Source organism: Pongo pygmaeus, chromosome 9 (assembly GCF_028885625.2).
Source record: "Pongo pygmaeus isolate AG05252 chromosome 9, NHGRI_mPonPyg2-v2.0_pri, whole genome shotgun sequence".
NCBI lineage: Eukaryota > Metazoa > Chordata > Mammalia > Primates > Hominidae > Pongo > Pongo pygmaeus.
In genome coordinates, this window is record NC_072382.2 from 55,574,718 (window position 1) to 55,592,648 (window position 17,931).

Below are 17,931 nucleotides of genomic sequence, written 5' to 3' on the forward strand. Positions count from 1 at the left end.
ATCAGATAACTTTTTTTGAGACTCTGTCTCACTCTGCCACCCAGGCTGGAGTACGGTAGTGCAATCATGGCTCACTGCAGCCTTAACTTCCTGGGCTCAAGCAATCCTCCCAGCTAAGCCTCCCAAGTAGCTGGAACTATAGGTGCATGCCATCATGCTGGCTAGGTTTTCTTTGTACTTTTTATAGAGACAAGGTCTTACTTTGTTTCCTAGGCTGGTCTCAAATTTTTGGCCGGCCTCAAGTGATTCCCCACTTTGCCCTCTTAAAGTGCCAGAGTTACTTACAGGCATGAGGCACCACACCCAGCCCCATCAAAGAAATTTCTGAACTTTACTCTGACCAAAGCAAACTGAACTAACCAGGAGAAATTCACATGTTGATTGGCATAGCCTAGGTAACTCATCCCTTAACCAATCAGTGTAGCAACAGGGCTGGTGTTATCCTAATTGATTGGATCAACCATGGCCTGTTTCTGGAGTTTGGGATGCAGGCTCTTCTAACCAAATTACATGGCTACTTTCAAATGGAGGAAGAGATGAATAGATATTGAAAAGCCAAATGAATGTCCATTCATTTAATCCTCACAACACGCTGTGAATTAGATCCCAGGGAGAGGTGAGAAAAATGACCTCAGAGAAGCAACTTGCTCAAGATCAGGCAGCTAGTAATTAGCAACACTGGGATCCAAATTCAGGTCTGTCTGACTTCAAAGTCTATGCACTTGGCCTCTAGACTCCAGTGCCCCAAATCTCAGCTATTGTGTGAATCTCTCCAGTTGCCTCCAAGAGAAACCTGTTCTTGTGATCACCCCTAGCTGTTCTAGGGAACAACCTGGGCTCAGGTTGAACTCCTTTAAAAAGGGTCAGGGACCCTCCACAAAGCCCAGGCTGTGAGATCAGCTTCAGAGGCCTGGGGACACCAGCCTCAATTTGGGGAGCAGCAAACACCTGCTTGGGGACTAAGAGGTTGCTGTAAAACCAGGACAGACAGTCCCTGTTCTTCTATCAATGGTCATTCATCAAGCAGTTACTGAGCATCTGCTCTCTGAGGACCCATCTTCCTGAGCTAAAGCCTGAGACTCTGTTTCCAGTGTCCTTGTCTAGTCTTTCATTTTTGTCTGTTTCTTTGTCACGCACCCCTTCTTCTCTTCTCCTGGGCTGAACTTTCTGGACTAATGTTGGTTCTTTGTCTCAGACCTGCACCCAGCTTTTTCTAGCACCCCAGGATAGTAACTGTTTCTCTTCTGCAAATTTCATTTAATTGACAACGTCTTCCTTAAGAAGGAGGCAGAGTTTGTATCCAGTCTCAGATGGGAAGTGCACCATTGTCAACAATCAATGTCTACCATGGGGACAATCAGTATCTACCGTGGGGAGGAGAAGTTGAACCACAGCCTGCATAGTGGGTATCTGACATCCTTGGGTCCATATACCCACCACAGCTTCATATTTGGGACCCTTAGAATGGCTGCCCCCATTGCTTGAATTCCCTGAGAGTGACATTCATGTGTCAGCATAATACCAACAAGTTCTGGCCTCCTGCCTGTCTTTTCCAGAATTCTGAATGAGATTGAGCTGTTGACATGCTATAACCAGAATGATGGAGAAGTCTGGAGGTGAAGAAAAGAGTGAAAAGGCCTGGAATGGGCTGAGGAGCTCTGGACTGTGATTTAGGATGTCTGGGTTCAATCCTGCTAAACCCTAGCTCACTCTGTGACACTCGGCAAGTTTCCCTTCACTTGGCCTCAGTTTCCTTATGTGATGCTAGGCTACCTCAGGGATTCTCAGTGGGGGGGAAACCATTTCCCGGGAGGTGATCGGGAAAGTTATGGGGGCATTTTTCAGTGTCCCAATGACTGGAGGTTGTTTCTGGCATTTACTGGGCAGGGGCAGGGCTGTTAGATAACCTGTAATACACAGGACAGTCCCCCACAGTGAAAAACCATCCCACATCCTGCACAACTGTCACATGTCCTCCTGGATACTCGTGTAGATGAAAAACTTGTTCATAATTGTCTGACTCTGGTCAGATAAAAACTAGCTCTGCTTTAAATAGGAACACAAGTTGTTTTTACACAGTATCAGTGTGTGTTGAACTTTTGAAAATGGAATTACCATATAAATCAAAAGAAATGCACATCTTTTAAAAACAGTTTTATTGAAGTATGACTTATATGCCAGAAAATTAATTTATTTTTTCAGTGATATCAATTCAGTTTGTGTTTATTCAATTCAGTAATTTTGGTAAATTTGATGGAGTTGGGCATCTATCATCAAAATCCAGCTTCAGAACAGTTCCTTCCTTCCAACAAGTTTCCTTATACTGGTTTGCTGTCAATTATCACTCCCACCCCAAGCCCCAGGCAACCACTGATTTGCTTACTGCTTCTGTAGATCTGTCTTTTCTAGAAATTTTACATATAAAGAATCACACAATATATAGTCTTTTGTATTTCTCTCCTTTCACTTAGCATCCTGTTTTTTAAGATTCATCCACATTGTACCGTGGATTATAGTTTGTTTCTTTTTATTGCTGAATAATATTCCATAGCAGTAAACCACATTTTGTTTATCCATTTACCAGCCTGATGGACATTTGAATTGTTGCTAGGTTTTGGCTCTTAGGAATTTGGCTGCTATGAATATTCCTATACAAGTCTTTGAGAGGACATATATTTCATTTCACTTGGGCATATACTTAGAGGCAGGATTGCTGAATTATTCATTTTTTTTTTAATCAAGAGTTGTTTAAACTCTTTTGGAACTCATTTTGGAAAATCAACATTGCTTATGGTATCTGAGTCAGCAATATAATGCTCCTGTATACATGTGCATGGGGAGTGCTACTGGTCACAGTCATAGACATAGAATCACATATGCACATATCACATATCATATGATATATGATATCAGTATATCAATGCATATTCTATGCATAGGTATAGTATGTGATTCTGTGTGTAAGTATATCCATGATTCTATGCATAGGTAAAGCATGTGGTTCTATGTGTAATTATATCCATGATTCTACGCATAAGTATAGTATGTGGTTCTATGTGTAAGTATATCCATGATTCTACACGTAGTTATAGCATGTGGTTCTATGTGTAAGTATATCCATGATTCTACACGTAGTTATAGCATGTGGTTCTATGTGTAAGTATATCCATGATTTTACGCACAGGTGTAGCATGTGGTTCTATGTGTAAGTATACCCATGATTCTATGCATAGGTGTAGCATGTGGTTCTATGTGTAAGTATATCCATGATTCTATGTGTAGGTGTAGACTTCTGAGTACTTCATTATGTCTCTAGTTAGGATGTAATCAAACATTTCTGTATTAAAATATGTATTTTGTAATAAATTCCTCTTATGTCTCCTATATAATGTACTAAGAACGTTATAATGATTTTTAAAATCATGTGCATAAGTGGCTTATATTATTTATGAATTCCATTTCAGGATAGTAAAGAGGATATTAAAAAATATTTTTTATATAATAGAAAAGGAGCCTTGAGACAGAGTGGGAGGGGCTGGTCCATTTTAAGGACCTGACACCTGTGAGTTTTTAAATCCTGTGCTCAGAGGCTTAATTAGAAAGGCAACCATTAATCCAGATTTGAAGCCAACAGCAAATCAAAGCAATTGTCCTGCACCAGTTGTTTTGATCATCAGATTGTGGCCCAGTTCTTTTAGACCAGTATCAGAGAGACTGGGAGGAATAAACAAACCCAAGAGAACCATCGAGAAAATGTACAGGAAGAGCTTCCAACTCTATCACTCAGCCTTGATTTCACAGTGAATCACAGCACAGACTCACAGATTGACCCAGCAGGCTGGACCTTGAGAGACCCATGAAGTCCAGCCCCACATTCTTCAAATGCAGAAAGGGAGGCCTGGAAAAGCGGGTGGTGGGGACTGGGGAACTGAGGCAGCCACATAGCCAGACCAGGTCTCAAGGATCCTGAGGGCCTGATAATTAGATGCCTCTTCAATCAAACATTCTGTGCCATTTAAAGATAAGACTGAGCCCTGTGAGGGAAAGGCTGAGATGGAAAATTCTGCAGGGTCCACCTTCTCACCTTCCTTGCCCAAACTGTCAGCTCTGGCCCAGACTTTCCTACCTCCCCTCCAATTAACCTGACCGACATTTCCAGGTAAGGAGGCAGTGCTTACCTGCTGTTACTCAAGCAAAACATGTTTGGAAGGTCTCACCACCTCCACCCACTTCAAGTGGTTTACCCAAGTAGGCCTGTGTCCTTTCCCCTAGTGGAGTCTTGGAAAAGGAAATTATCTCTGTCCCATTACATTTCACTGACACTTTCTTGTCCCTTCTTGGAGGGATTGGAGCCAGTTGATTTGCCCTTTGATCAGGTGCTACACCCTCTCTGGTCATGTTCTTCCCACTCTCTGGGCTGCCCGGGCAGTTAAAGGAAAGAGGAGCATTATTAGACAGTTGATCTCACCCTGAGAGATCTGGCCATGCAGGAAGCTGTGGTGTGGTGACCGCGCGTGACCCTGTGGCCCTCTGTAGACCACCTGTAAATCATTTGAGGACGGGGAACCCAGAGGTTGAGCTCAGCATCCCCCATAGGGCTCCCCCAACCGGAGAGAGGCTGGAATGAGGTGGGAATCAGTGTTTGGGGTTGATGTCACCCCCAGGCAAGGTCATTATAGCACTCTGGCTTTTAGTTTGGAGGTTTCTCTTCTTTTTAAACTCAGACCTTGGCAATTCGTTTGTGCAAGCACTAGTTATCTGCAAAGGAAGTGGCCTTCCAAAGGGGCCACTTGTGCCCACAGCAGTCCACTGAGCCGGAGCAACTGGCTGCAGTTCTGCGTGTGTTGGGCAGGGACCTAGGCAGGACGATGGCCTCGCCTCACCTTACCTGGGCACACGGGGGTCAGGTGGTCAATCCAGCAGTCTTGTGAATGCTCCAGGGGACCTGGTGAGCAGCCTAGAGAGGAATCCTTATGGGCATAAGAGGAGGTAGATGGGAAAGGGGAGAAAGCAGGCAGACTCAGAGAAAGAGAGGGAGCAAGGAGACAAAGAGAAAAAGGGGGAAACAGACTGGAAGACACAGAAATGTGGAGAGAGATAGGGAATGGGGTGAGGAAGGGAAGAAATGGAAAAAAGAGAAAAGCAGAGGAGGAGGAAAGAGGGAAGGAGACAAAGACAAGATAGGGGAAGGGGAGCCTACGGGGAAGGGCAGAGACAGGGCAGAGGCGAAGGGAGGAGCATGAGGAAGAGGACAGAGAAAAGGCCTGGGGTATTTCTGCCAGGGCCTGGCCCTCTGTGGAGAAGGCCTCCTTTCCTGAAGAAATGGCCACTTTTCTCTGTACCAGTCCCATCTTCTGCATGCCACCCACATGCCAGGCCAACCTGCCTTCCAAGGCTATGAACAATCCCAGGGCTGGGGGCATGTCTCCATTCTTTGCAAGAACCGTGGAAGATTAAAGGCCTCTGGGAAGGGAACCTGGCTGGGGCCTCAGCATCCTCTCACAGGCCAAGGTGCTAACTAGGTGTTATCTGGAGGGGCACCGAGATCCAGTGTGCCCAGGTGCTCACAGAGAGGTGAGTGTACCCACACAGAGGCCCAGCTGCCTATGTGGAGCCCAGGTAGCTACACAGAACTCATGAGGCCTGCACAGAAGGCTGAATGTTCACAGACTCGGGCACTCACATGCATTCCCACACAGGTGCATTCTGTACCACAGGCTGGAGGCCTGGGTGCCCATACCAAAGGAAGCTGGCAGTTCTTGCTGAGGGCTGGGTATTGACCTTCCTGATCCCCATGGTAAGCTCCAAAGCTGGACTGTGGTTTCTGAGTTGTGAGCAGACATTTGGGTGTTTCTCTGCAGCCTGTATTGGGCCTGGGCTTGAGAGTAGCATCCAGTGTGGGCAGGAAGAGGAGGGCTGTGAGAGGCAGGCACCAAGGCAGCACAGGCTCTGACATCAGGACTAGCCTGCTGGAAAGGCCATGCCTGAACAATTTGTCATCTCCTACTGCTCACTACATTCCCAGAGTCATATTCTTGTGTTTATGATGGAGGAATCACTGGTTGTGGAACAATTACTGTGTTGCAAACAAAGCATTATGGCTGGAGGTGAGAGGAAAAACAAATAGCATGCACTTTGAAATCTGGCTTCCTTAGGGCTTCTGTAGCAAATTTCTCAGGTGTAGAGCAATCGGGAGCTCCAGGGGCCTGCTGGGAGGCTGCTGGATTACAGACATTTACAAAAGAAAAAGGAAAAAACCAGTCAGCCTGGCTTAGATAAGAGGAGCACATCTAGCCCTGGGAAGCCAGGAGTATGTGCCTTGCAAGCAAATAACAGTGTCTGCCTGAGCATAAGAAAAGCTGAATTCAGGGCTTTGAAAAATGAAATGATCACACTCCTTGCTTTTAAGAAATAGAGCAAGAAACTATGAGGTTATTTTTGACTGGTTATTTGCTTCTGCTGATTAAGCACACAGTTTGCACCCAGGTGGACTGCATGGAGAAGGCAAGGCAGGATAGCGAGAGGTCATGAGCACAGGTCTTAGAGTCAAATTGCCTGCATTTACATCTGGCCTCTCAGCCTCCTGTCTTTACTGTAACCCTCTGAGCCTCAGTTTCTCATCTGAAGCTTCATAGAGCTGTTGTGAGGATTAAATGAGATCCATGGAAAGAACAGGGCCAGGCGTATGTTAAGTATCCTATCAAACATCAGTGGCTACTAAGCACTTAACTACAATTTGCATATGTGGCACCTAATTTATGAATTAGCTCATTTTTATAAGAGTGGTAGGATTTTGTCACTGTGTACTGGCAAAGTCGCCCAACTTCTTTCCCTTCATTGTGCACTAACATGGACAGAGCCATTCTTTTCCTGTAGAGCCGAGCCTCATTTCAAGATGGGCTTCTATTCCACAAAATGTTAAATTGGGCAAGATCCAAATAAATCATCTTGCCCAGACCATTTACTTTTTATTAAGTGTACAACTTAATGGTTTTTTGAAAGTATATCTACAGAGTTGATTAACCATTGCCGTAGTCTAATTTTGGATCGTGTTCATTCCCCCCCGAGAAGAAACCCTGTACCTATTAGCAGTCATTCCTCATTTTTCCTCAACCCTTCTTCCCAAGCCTTGGGCAACTGCCCATCCAATTTCCATCTCTAAGGATTTTCCGATTCAGAACATTTTGTGAAAACTGTATCAAAGAATATGTGGTCATCTGTGGACTGGCTTCTTTCATGTAGACTAATGTGCTCAAATTTCGTCATCAGTTGGTGGACATCTGGGTTGTTCTCACTTTGTGGCTGTTATGAACAATGCTCTTGTAAACATTCATGTATAGGTTTTTCTGTGAACCTGTTTTCATTTCTCTTGGTTACCAGATGTGGAATTGCTAGGTCATACAGGAACTCTACGTTTATTCTGTAATGAACTGCCAGATTGTTTTCCAAAGTGGCTACACCATTTTACACTTACAGTAGCAATGAAAATGGATTTCTCCACATGCTCACCAACACTTGTTATTGTCTGTCTTTTTACTATAGTCAGGTGGATATGAAATTCTATTTCATTATTATTTTGATTTGTATTTCCCTCTTGGCAAATGATGCCAAGCATATTTCCATGTGCTTATTGGCCATATTTGTTTGTTTGTTTGTTTTTTCAGAGACAGAGTCTCACTCTGTCGCCCAGGCTGGACTGCAGTGGCATGATCTCGGCTCACTACAACCTCCGTCTCCTGGGTTCAAGTGATTCTCCTCCCTCAGCCTCCTGGGTAGCTGGGACTACAGGACCACACGATGCCCAGCTAATTTTTATATTTTTAATAGAGAGGAGGTTTTTCTATGTTGGCCAGGCTGGTCTCCAACTCCTGAGCTCTAGTGATCTGCCCACCTCAGCCTCCCAAAGTGCTGGAATTACAGGCCTGCGCCACCTCATCTGGCCCCTTATTAGCCATTTGTATATCTTCTCTGGAGGAGGGTCTAGTCAAATCTTTTTCCCATTTAAAAAATTGGGTTGTTTGTTTTTTGTTGTTAAGTTGTAAGTGGTTGTTTTGTTTTGTTTTTTGTTTTGTTTTTTTATTTGAGATGGAGTCTCACTCTGTTGCCCAGGCTGGAGTGCAATGGCGCAATCTCGGCTCACTGCAAACTCCACCTCCCGGGTTCAAGCGATTCTCCTGCCTCAGCCTCCTGAGTAGCTGGGATTACAGGCGCCCACCACTATACCCAGCTAATTTTTGTATTTTTATTAGAGATGGGGTTTCACCATGTTGTTTAGGCTGGTCTCAAACTCCTGACCTCAGGTGATTCACCCGCCTCAGCCTCCCAAAGTGCTGGGATTACAGGCATGAGCCACCGTGCCCAGTCAAGTTATATGTGTTTTTAAATGTACTCTAGATTCAGGTCCCTTATCAAGATACATGATTTGCAGATATCTTCTACCACTCTGCGGGTTATCTTTTCACTTTCTCAATGATGTCCTTTGAAGCATAAAAAGTTTTAATTCTGATACAGCCCAACTTATCAATTTTCTCTTTTATCACTGTGCATTTTGTCATATCTAAAAAACCACTGCCTAATTAATGATTAGGAAAATTTGCTCCTATGTTTTCTTCTGAGAGTCTTACAGTTTTTGCTTAGACTATTTCATTTAAACCAACAAGGAAACTAAGACTCAGTTAAAGTAGGATTTGCTCTGAATTACATTGCTACTAAGTGGCAGATAAATAATTTTTTAAAAACCAATCTAATTTTATACAGCCTAAAATCAATATAATTTCAAGACCAAAGAGGCACTCAAGTCATATTAAAAACTCAAAGTCTAAAACCCAGTTTATATTCACCCTGAAATAGAACCAACCTTTAATTTAAGGCTAATAATGATTTTTAAAAAAAAACAAAAACAAAAAAAATACTTTCCATTTCTTGAGTGATTAGTCTGGGTCTTTTACATACATTCTCTTTTTAATTCTTAAAGTCACCCTATAAATAGGTACTATTGTTGTCCTTATTTTAAACATGATGAAATTGGTGCTCAGAAAGCTTTTTAAGTAACACATTCAAAATCACACAGTTAATACAAGGCAAAGCTAGGTTTTAAGCCCAGGGCCCTCACTCTCTTTGTACGGTATCCTATTAGAAAAACTAATGATTGTTGCTGAAACTCTAATAAAGGGTTTCTGGCAAGATAAGAGCCTTCTGATGACATAAACCGGGTCTCATCTGCCATGTCCATCCCTTGTCACATCTCTTGGCAATTTATCTTGGTGGGGTTGTGTTGATTTGTGGTGATCAGAATCCAGACACCACAAAGCATGTGGGTTGTAATGAAGTCCTGAGTCTTTTCTTTAAATCCAATTTTCCACTTGGTTTGGCTAGGGCAGGAGGATGTCAAATTCTGTGGCAGAGGTCAGTCCTATAAGGTGTTTGTCTCTATTTACATAATTCATCAGAACATTTCATGGAGGGAAATCCATCTTCATTGACATTAGCCTTGGGAACTACTTGGGAGGCAGAGAAAAATCTCAAGCTCAGATTTCAGTGCTTGCCATGTATAGACATCTAAGTTTGCAGTTTCAATCAGGCATATTTATCTACATGTGGAAATTCCCAGTGGGAAGCTGAAGAACACAGCTTAGGAGTAGTCCCCAAGTGGGAAATTGAACAGTACACTGAGCTCCTTTTATTTCCATTTAATTTACCATCAGTATCATTACCATTATTTTGTTAATCATTTCACTAGCAATGATGTAACTTGGGACCAAGGTAATTGCAACCGAATGGGGAAGATGCTTATCTGAAGTATTCAGTTAGCAAAGACTTTCATTCACCTTTTTAGAGATGGGTGTTAGTTCTTTCCTTTATTCAGGTAGCATAGAGCTGCCTTGAAATGCTGACAATATTAAGAGCTCCCTTCAGCTTAATGAACCCCACACTTGGGGAAAAAGAGGATTCTTCAATTTTCAGCTCGCTGCTGCCTGAAATGGTATCACTCTGCACAATGAAGTGGCTTCCTGAGATTCTAACAAGTCTAAGTAAAACAGACCAGACCTATCCTGTGGTCTGAGCAATGTGGAATAAATGATGAGGACTTTGAACTCAGAGACTTGACTCCGCTGTTTGATAGCTGTATGACTTTGGACATATTACTTGTGTTCTCTAAGTCTCTATTTTGTTAACTATCTAAAAGAAAGTTAATACTAGTCACCTCATAGATTGTTGGGCAGTAAATGAAGTAAGAAGGATAAAAGGCCCAGGACTTTCCTTGGCCCATAATAGGTGTTCAATAAATGCTGTTTCTTTTCTGGAAAAAGTGCTGGTGTGGAGGACTTTTCTTCTGAGTCCCAGGATTGTTTAGGAACCAAGTCCAAGGAAAGAGGTGAAGAGTTACACTAAGAGAGGCACTTTTTGGTTAGCAAAAATGAAGACCTTGGCAGGACTACTAAGATGTCTGTGACAGCACTTGGTCTCCATACTCACCTTTAGACTCTGGGGATCACCTTTGAGAGCTAGAGATCAATCGTGTGCAATCCAGCCCTGCCTCCCTCCCCACCTTGCTTGGTGCATCTCTCCATTCCCTCACTCCTCCCATTGCCCTCACTGCACAAGGGCCTTTTCTCACTTCCTCCAATGTTCTAAACATTCCCTCCTCATGTTCTTCCCATAGGCTGTTCCCTCTGCTTGGTTTACCCCACACCCCCAACAAGCTTTACCTGGTTGATGCCTCCTAATCCCCAGATCTAGGTTTCTTTGTCATTTTCTTTGTTTTGTCCCTCTGGACATGTCCCTGATGGGCTCTCACAGATCTCCCTGTGCTTTTTTCACAGCACAGAGTGGTCTGTGACTCACTGGGCTTCTTTTTGTGTGGGATTTTTGATTTTTAAAATCCCCTATCACCAGACAGTACCTCGAAGCCTGGGTCTGGACTATTTTGCTTACCACCCTGGGAGGTGTTCAGTAATACTCACTGAATGAAAGAATGAGGAAACTCATGGGGAAAATGCATAGGGCATGCTGTGATGCTGACTGTTGAACTCTCACAATCCTGGATTAAGACTCTCGAGCATAGGAACACTTTTACACTGTTGGTGGGAATGTAAATTAGTTTAACCATTGTGGAAGACTATGTGGCAATTCCTCAAAGATCTAGAACCAGAAATAACATTTGACCAAGCAATCCTACTACTGGGTGTATACCCAAAGGAATATAAATCATTCTATTACAAAGATACATGCATGCATGTGTTCATTGCAGCACTTTTCACAATAGCAAAGACATAGAATCAACCCAAATGCCTATCAACAATAGACCAGATAAAGAAAATGTGGTATGTATACACCATGGAATACTATGCAGCCATAAAAATGAATGAGATCATGTCCTTTGCAGGTCATGGATGCAGCTGGAAGCCATTATCCTCAGCAAACTAACACATGAACAGAAAACCAAACACCACATGTTCTCACTTAGAAGTGGGAGCTGAACAACAAGAACACATGGACACAGGGAGGGGAATATCGGGGGAACCAGCCCCCAGTATTTCAACGTAGGTTCTTTTCTATTTTCCCTAAGTGTCGGTTGGTCTGAGAAATAAAGAGAAAGAGTACAAAGAGAGAAATTTTATAGCTGGGTCTCCGGGGGTGACATCACATAATGGTAGGACCGTGATGATGACCCCAAGCTGCAAAACCAGCAAGTTTTCATTAGGGATTTTAAAAGGGGAGGGGGTGTACGAACAGGGAGTAGGTCATAAGGATCACATGCTTCAGAGGACAATAAAGATCACAAGGCAAGGCAAAATTAGAATTACTGAGGAGGGTCTATGTCCCACTGTGCACGCATTGTCTTAATAAACATCTTAACAGGAAACAGGGTTTGAGAGCAGAGAATAGACCTGACTAGAATTTACCAGGCTGGAATTTCCCAATCCTATTAAGCCTGAGGGTACTGCGGGAGACCAGGGTGTATTTCAGTCCTTATCTCAACCGCGTAAGACAGACACTTCCAGAGCAGCTATCTATAGACCTACCCCACAGGAATGCATTCCTTCCCCAGGGTTATTCCTTGCTGGGAAAAGAATTCAGCGATATTTCTCCTACACGCACATTCATTTATAGGCTTTCTGCAAGAAGAAAAATATGGCTCTATTCTGCCCAACCCCACAGGCAGTCAGACTTTATGGTTATCTTCTCTTGTTCCCTGAAAATCGCTGTTATTCTGTTCTTTTTCAGGGTGCACTGATTTCACATTGTTCAAACACACGTTTTACAATCAGATTTCATATTGTTCAAACACACATGTTCTACAATCAATTTGTACAATAGTGGTCCTGAGGTACATTCTCAGCTTACGAAGATAACAAGATTAAGAGATAAAAGTAAAGATAGGCATAAGAAATTATAAGAGTATTATTAGGGAAGTGATAAATGTCCATGCAATCTTCACAATTCATGTTCAGAGATTGCAGTAAAGACAGGCTTAAGAAATTATAAAAGTATTAATTTTTGGAACTGATAAATGTCCATGAAATATTCACAATTTATGTTCTTCTGCCTCGGCTCCAGCTGGTCCCACCCTTTGGGGTCCCTGACTTCCCGCAACAGGGGAACAACACACATTGGGGCCTGTTGGGGGAGGATGGGGGAGGGAGAGCATTAGGGAAAATAGCTAATGCATGCTGGGCTTAATACCTAGGTGATGGGTTGATAAGTGCAGCAAACCACCATGGCACACATTTACCTATGCAACAAATCTGCACATCCTGCACATGTACCCCAGAACTTAAAATAAAAATTAAAATAAAAAAATACTTTCAAGTAGACAAGAAGATGAAAGTACTGATATTAGCTGATACAGTATGCTTTCTATCTGCCAGGTACTTGTCTAAGTGCTTCTGTGCATTAACTTATTCAATCTTCACAATAACCTTATTATTAATATTACTATCATCCCATTGTAAAGGTTAGAGAACTGAGGTACAGAGAAGTCATTCTTAGGTAGCAGTGGCAGGGCCATCATTTGGACCTAGATACCCTGGCTCCAGAATGTATACTCTTAGCCATCACACCAACTTTCCTCTACATATTCTTGTTCCCTAGAGTATACTTTTCTGCTCCAATCCTCTCCTCCCCGTCCATGCACACATTTTGGGCTTCAGTTTCCAGGTGCAATAGCACTTCCTCAGGGAGACCCTTCCACACCCCCACCCTAGCTCAAGCCTCATCATCAGCATTCACAGCATCCTGAATTTTTTTTGTTTTTTAATAAACTCTAGGAGTTATTTTCTCTCTAATTGCAGGACATGTCTCAATTTATCTTTGGACCCTCTCTAGCCTCTAGCACAAGGCTCAGCATCTGGTAGGTACCCAAAAACTGTTGGTTAAACTGGAATGCTCCAATGTCTTCAGAAGCTAGCTGTTTGCCTAAGTTTGACAATATATTGTCACATGTAAAATACACACGTGTTTGACCCAGCTACCTCACAGATAGGAATTTACTGTAAGGAGGTAATCATGCAAGTACAAAATGATGTTGATGCAAGGATTGTTGATAATGGCAAAAATTAAAAACAATCTATGGTGGCAATGAGTGGTGAACAAATTAAATAATGTTCTCTCTGCATAATGGAACCACGTGCAGCCATTTAAAAAGGTAGTACAAGGAAATCTATAGATGATAACATAGAACCTTATTCATGTTATATTGGTGAGATAAAAAAAGGCAGAAAATGTAATAACTGACTTTGCTGAGAGCTTACTCCCTTACTGTCATGCACCATGCTAAGCCCTTTTACATACATTAGCTCATTCAATCTTCACAACAATCCTATGAAATAGGTTTGTTCTGCTATAATCCCTAATTGACAGACAAGTAAACTGAATAGTGTCTAAACCAGATTTCAACCTGTAATTATCTCTAGACTTCTCATCTTTATCACTATTATACTGTCTCTGTGATCCTATTATGTAATATCGCATAGACACTGTGATCGTGACAGAGACTGGCAGACACCCCTGGATATCTACTCCTCTCTTCTTTCACACTAATAGGATTTTTAACTGGGCACATGGCTACATTTCCCAAGTCCCTTGCATCTGGGTATGACCATGTAACTTGGTTCAGGCCAATGGGATGTAAGCAGAAATATGTGGAAGCTTCCTCAAGAGCAACACGTATTCCTGTTGCCCCATCCCCACCCCTTTCTCTTGTTTTGTTCCTTTCTCTTTCCTGGACTGCAAATTCTGTCCTGTGGACCATGAGGTGGAGGCTACCTACAATTTAGCAACAAGAGAGAAGGAGTCTAGGCGACTGACATCATGGAGTGTCTTGCCAGGCCTAAGCCTCCCACCCAGACTTCCATGTGAAAGAGGAGTAAGCGTCTATCATGGTGACATCATTGTTGTTTTGGTTTTCTGTCACTTATAGCTGAATATGACCTAATATATGCACACATATGTGTCTGCACATGCATACAGAAATGCCTGCAAGGATATTCATCATAGTGTTAACAGTAGTGCCTCGGGATTGCCGTATTTGTAGTGGTTTTTACCTTATCTTCATACTTCTCTGGGTACATGCACCACTTCTTACAAAAGCTGTAAATCAAAAGAAAAAATGTCGTAATGCTCTCCACCTTCTGCCTCCAGTTTCAGTTCCATGGCTTAGTTCTTACCTGCCCTCAGCCCAGCCAGAGTACCGGACTGTGGGTGACTGCTTACCCTGCTCCTGTGGCTTGTCTGATCTTGAGGCCCAGGCTTCATCTGCTAAACTGCAGCCACTGTCCACCATTCTCTTGGGAAGGGGAAGAAAGATTAGTTCCGTGCCCATCTCTTCCCCAGGAGAGGGGAGAAAGCACAAAAAGTCAAGCCAGTTAGTGTCTCTGGAGAGAAGACAGATGGAAATACACCTGTATTTCACTTACTTCTTCAGTAAATATTGATTGAGGGCCTATAAGTTCTGAGCAATGTTCTAGGTAGGGGAAAGAGCAGTAAACAAGACTCTTTGTGATCATGATGCTTATACTCTAGCAGAAAGGACCAACCATCAACAAGCCTGCATTTAGGTGCCTCTGTGTGAACGTGCCCGTTTGAGCCAGTCTGAGCTTGAACCCATCTGTGAGTGAGGCTCCCACTTCCCAGAAGATCTCAATGTCTCCTTGTTTCATTCATTCATTTGACAAACATGTTCTGAGGGTGTAGACATGCCAGGCTGTAAACTGGAAATTTAATGACAAGCAAGATTGGGCCAGTCTAACAGGAGCATCAGCACTACAAAAGCTTGCAAGTTGCAGCATAATAAGATGGGAGTTACCATCCGCCAGAGTCCTATCAGAATATCAAAAGGAGCTCCCAGCCTTGCCTGGAGAGCAGGGCAAGCAAGGCACTGGGGACCATAACAGCTGAGCTAAGTCCTGAAGGGTGAATGAAAATTGCCAGGTTATGTTTCAGCCTCAGTGGAAAAAATTCTTACTCAGGTGCTGATTAACAGCTGCAGTAAAATTCAGGGCAGACTTTCACCTTTCAAGCATACCAGGGAACTCAGCTAAAGTCTAAATTGGGATTCAGATATGTGTCGTAAATGCACGAGTTGGGTTGCCTCATCCTGCAAAGTGCCATTTGGCTGGAGTTGAGGGCAAGACAGAGTTGGGGAGGATAGAACGGGGTATCTACTCAGCTCTTGGTCCCCAGCTTGGTCTCACAGACTTGTGTTTCAGCCCTACTGAGCACCGGCAGAGGCTGGAGGAGCTGTTTTCATGGGGTACCTGAGGCATAAGCAGCCTGCTTAAGGGACCAGGTGACAAGAGAGGGTGATATGGTTTGGCTTTGTCCCTACCCAAATCTCCAATTGTAGCTCACACAATTCCCACGTGTTGTGGGAGGGACCCAGTGGGAGGTAATTGAATCATGGGGGCGGATCTTTCTCGTGCTGTTTTTATGATAGTGAATAAGTCTCATGAGATCTGATAGTTTTATAAAGAGGAGTTTTCCTGCACAAGCTCTCTCTTGCCTGCTACCAGGTAAGACATCTCTTGTTCTTCTAGGAACATGAATATGAGGTCACCCCAGATATGTGGAACTGAGTCAATTATACCCCTTTCCTTTATAAATTACCCAGTCTTGGGTATATCTTTATTAGCAGTGTGGAAATAGACTAATACAGAGGGTACAGGGGGGACAAGCCTCCTTCCCTTGTGTTTTACTATTGCCGTGTGGCTTCATTCAGGGAGTGCTCCAGGAATGCAGTGCTGCCTTGATTCCACAGGGCTGCAGGTTTGGGAACACGGGAAGACAGTGCCTTGAGGAGGAATGTGTGCTGAGTAAGACACAGTCAGGATCTCAAGGGATATGATAGTTCCTTAAGTGGCTTCTCAATCAGTGTCACTCAGTGTGTGCCAGAGCAAAGAACACATGAGGAAACCTCATGAAAACAGGTGAGCTGGCTCTGAAGATTCCCAGTAATAGTGAGGGAGGAGGAGGGGACTAAATTAGGGTGCTGAGGCTGAGTCCTGTATTAGAGACAAGGACAGGTGAAAATTTAGTTACTACAAATTCATTAGATCTTAGCCTGGGTTCCCTGAAAACAGAGCATAAGATCCATGCTTGTGTGGTGGTAGTTGATTTGGGAATATGATCCTGGGGAGCAGGAGGCAGAGACAAGGGGAAGTGAAACATAGAATGGGGAATCACGGCCAGGCGCAGTGGCTCATGCCTGTAATCCCAGCACTTTGGGAGGCCAAGGCGGGCACATCACTTGAGCCCAGGAATTTGAGACAAGCCTGCCCAACATGGTGAAACCCCATCTCTACTAAAAATATAAAAATTAGCTGGGCATGGTGGTGGGTGCCTGTAATTCCAGCTACTCAGGAGGCTGAGGCAGGAGAATCACTTGAGCCCAGGAAGTGGAGGTTGCAGTGAGCTGAGATCACGCCACTGCACTCCAGCCTGGGTGACAGAGCGAGACTCCATCTCAAAAATAAATAAATAAATAAAATAAAAAAGAATGGAGAATCACTACAAGGGTGTGTTGTTGGGTTGGCCGCTCTCTGGGTGTCCCACTCAGAGAGTCAGAGAAGGCCTGGGGCAGGAAGTGAAGGTATGAGGAGTGACCCAAGAGAAGGCATTACAGATGCACCTGCTCAAAGCTGGCTGAAGGTCTGTGAGGAACTGGTCGTCACACAGTGCCTGGAGTATGAGGTGGCTTGGAAGGATATGGAGGAGTGGACAAGAGGTTCCCAAACCTCATATGGGGTTCCCAAACCCCATAACCCTGGGAGGCCTCAGAAACCCAAGTTATGCAAGTTTTCAGAAACAAGCAAGAAGAATGGTATTGTGTTGTTGTTGCCATTAACAAATAATAGCTAATGTTTTTGGACATAAATTATAAGTCCTTATACAGACTCATTTCATTTAAACTCACAACAGTGCTTTGTGGCATATGTCATTATTGATCTCTAGAGAGCAGATGAGGAAACTGATGCAGGACATTACTTCCTCAAGGTCATAGAGCTGGTACATGTTGGAGCCACACTGGCTCCTCATAAGGGAGTAAACAAGCAGCCTGGCTTGAAGAAGGATGTGCATCTCCCCTGAGCCCTTTGGCCTTGTGGCCTCTAGTGCCAGCTCTGGTAGACACTTTTCCAAATCAGGTGCGCCTGTGTTAGCTTTAAAAGTCACAGCAGATGCATTAGGGGAGAATTTAGAATCTGCTTCCTTAGAATTTGATAACCTGGGTTCAAGGGCTGGCTCTGTCACCCAGCTACGGGGTGAGGGGAGTTGTATTAGTATTACACATCACATCTCCTGTTTGTGCCTCTGTTTTGCTATCTGTAAAAATGACATGACTAGGCTACAACATCTGTAAGATCAAGTCCGCCTAGACGACTTATTGGTTTTAAAGGTAATCCCCATAAGTGGGTGCAGAATCATTGAAGATGA

At 43.6% G+C, this 17,931-nt stretch overlaps 1 pseudogene; it reads right to left on the minus strand.

Annotated features, from left to right (window-relative positions):
- LOC129008627 (high mobility group protein B1-like) overlaps positions 1–17,577 on the minus strand; it is a 34,795-nt pseudogene extending 17,218 nt beyond the window's left edge.
- Positions 17,578–17,931: the final 354 nt, after the last annotated feature.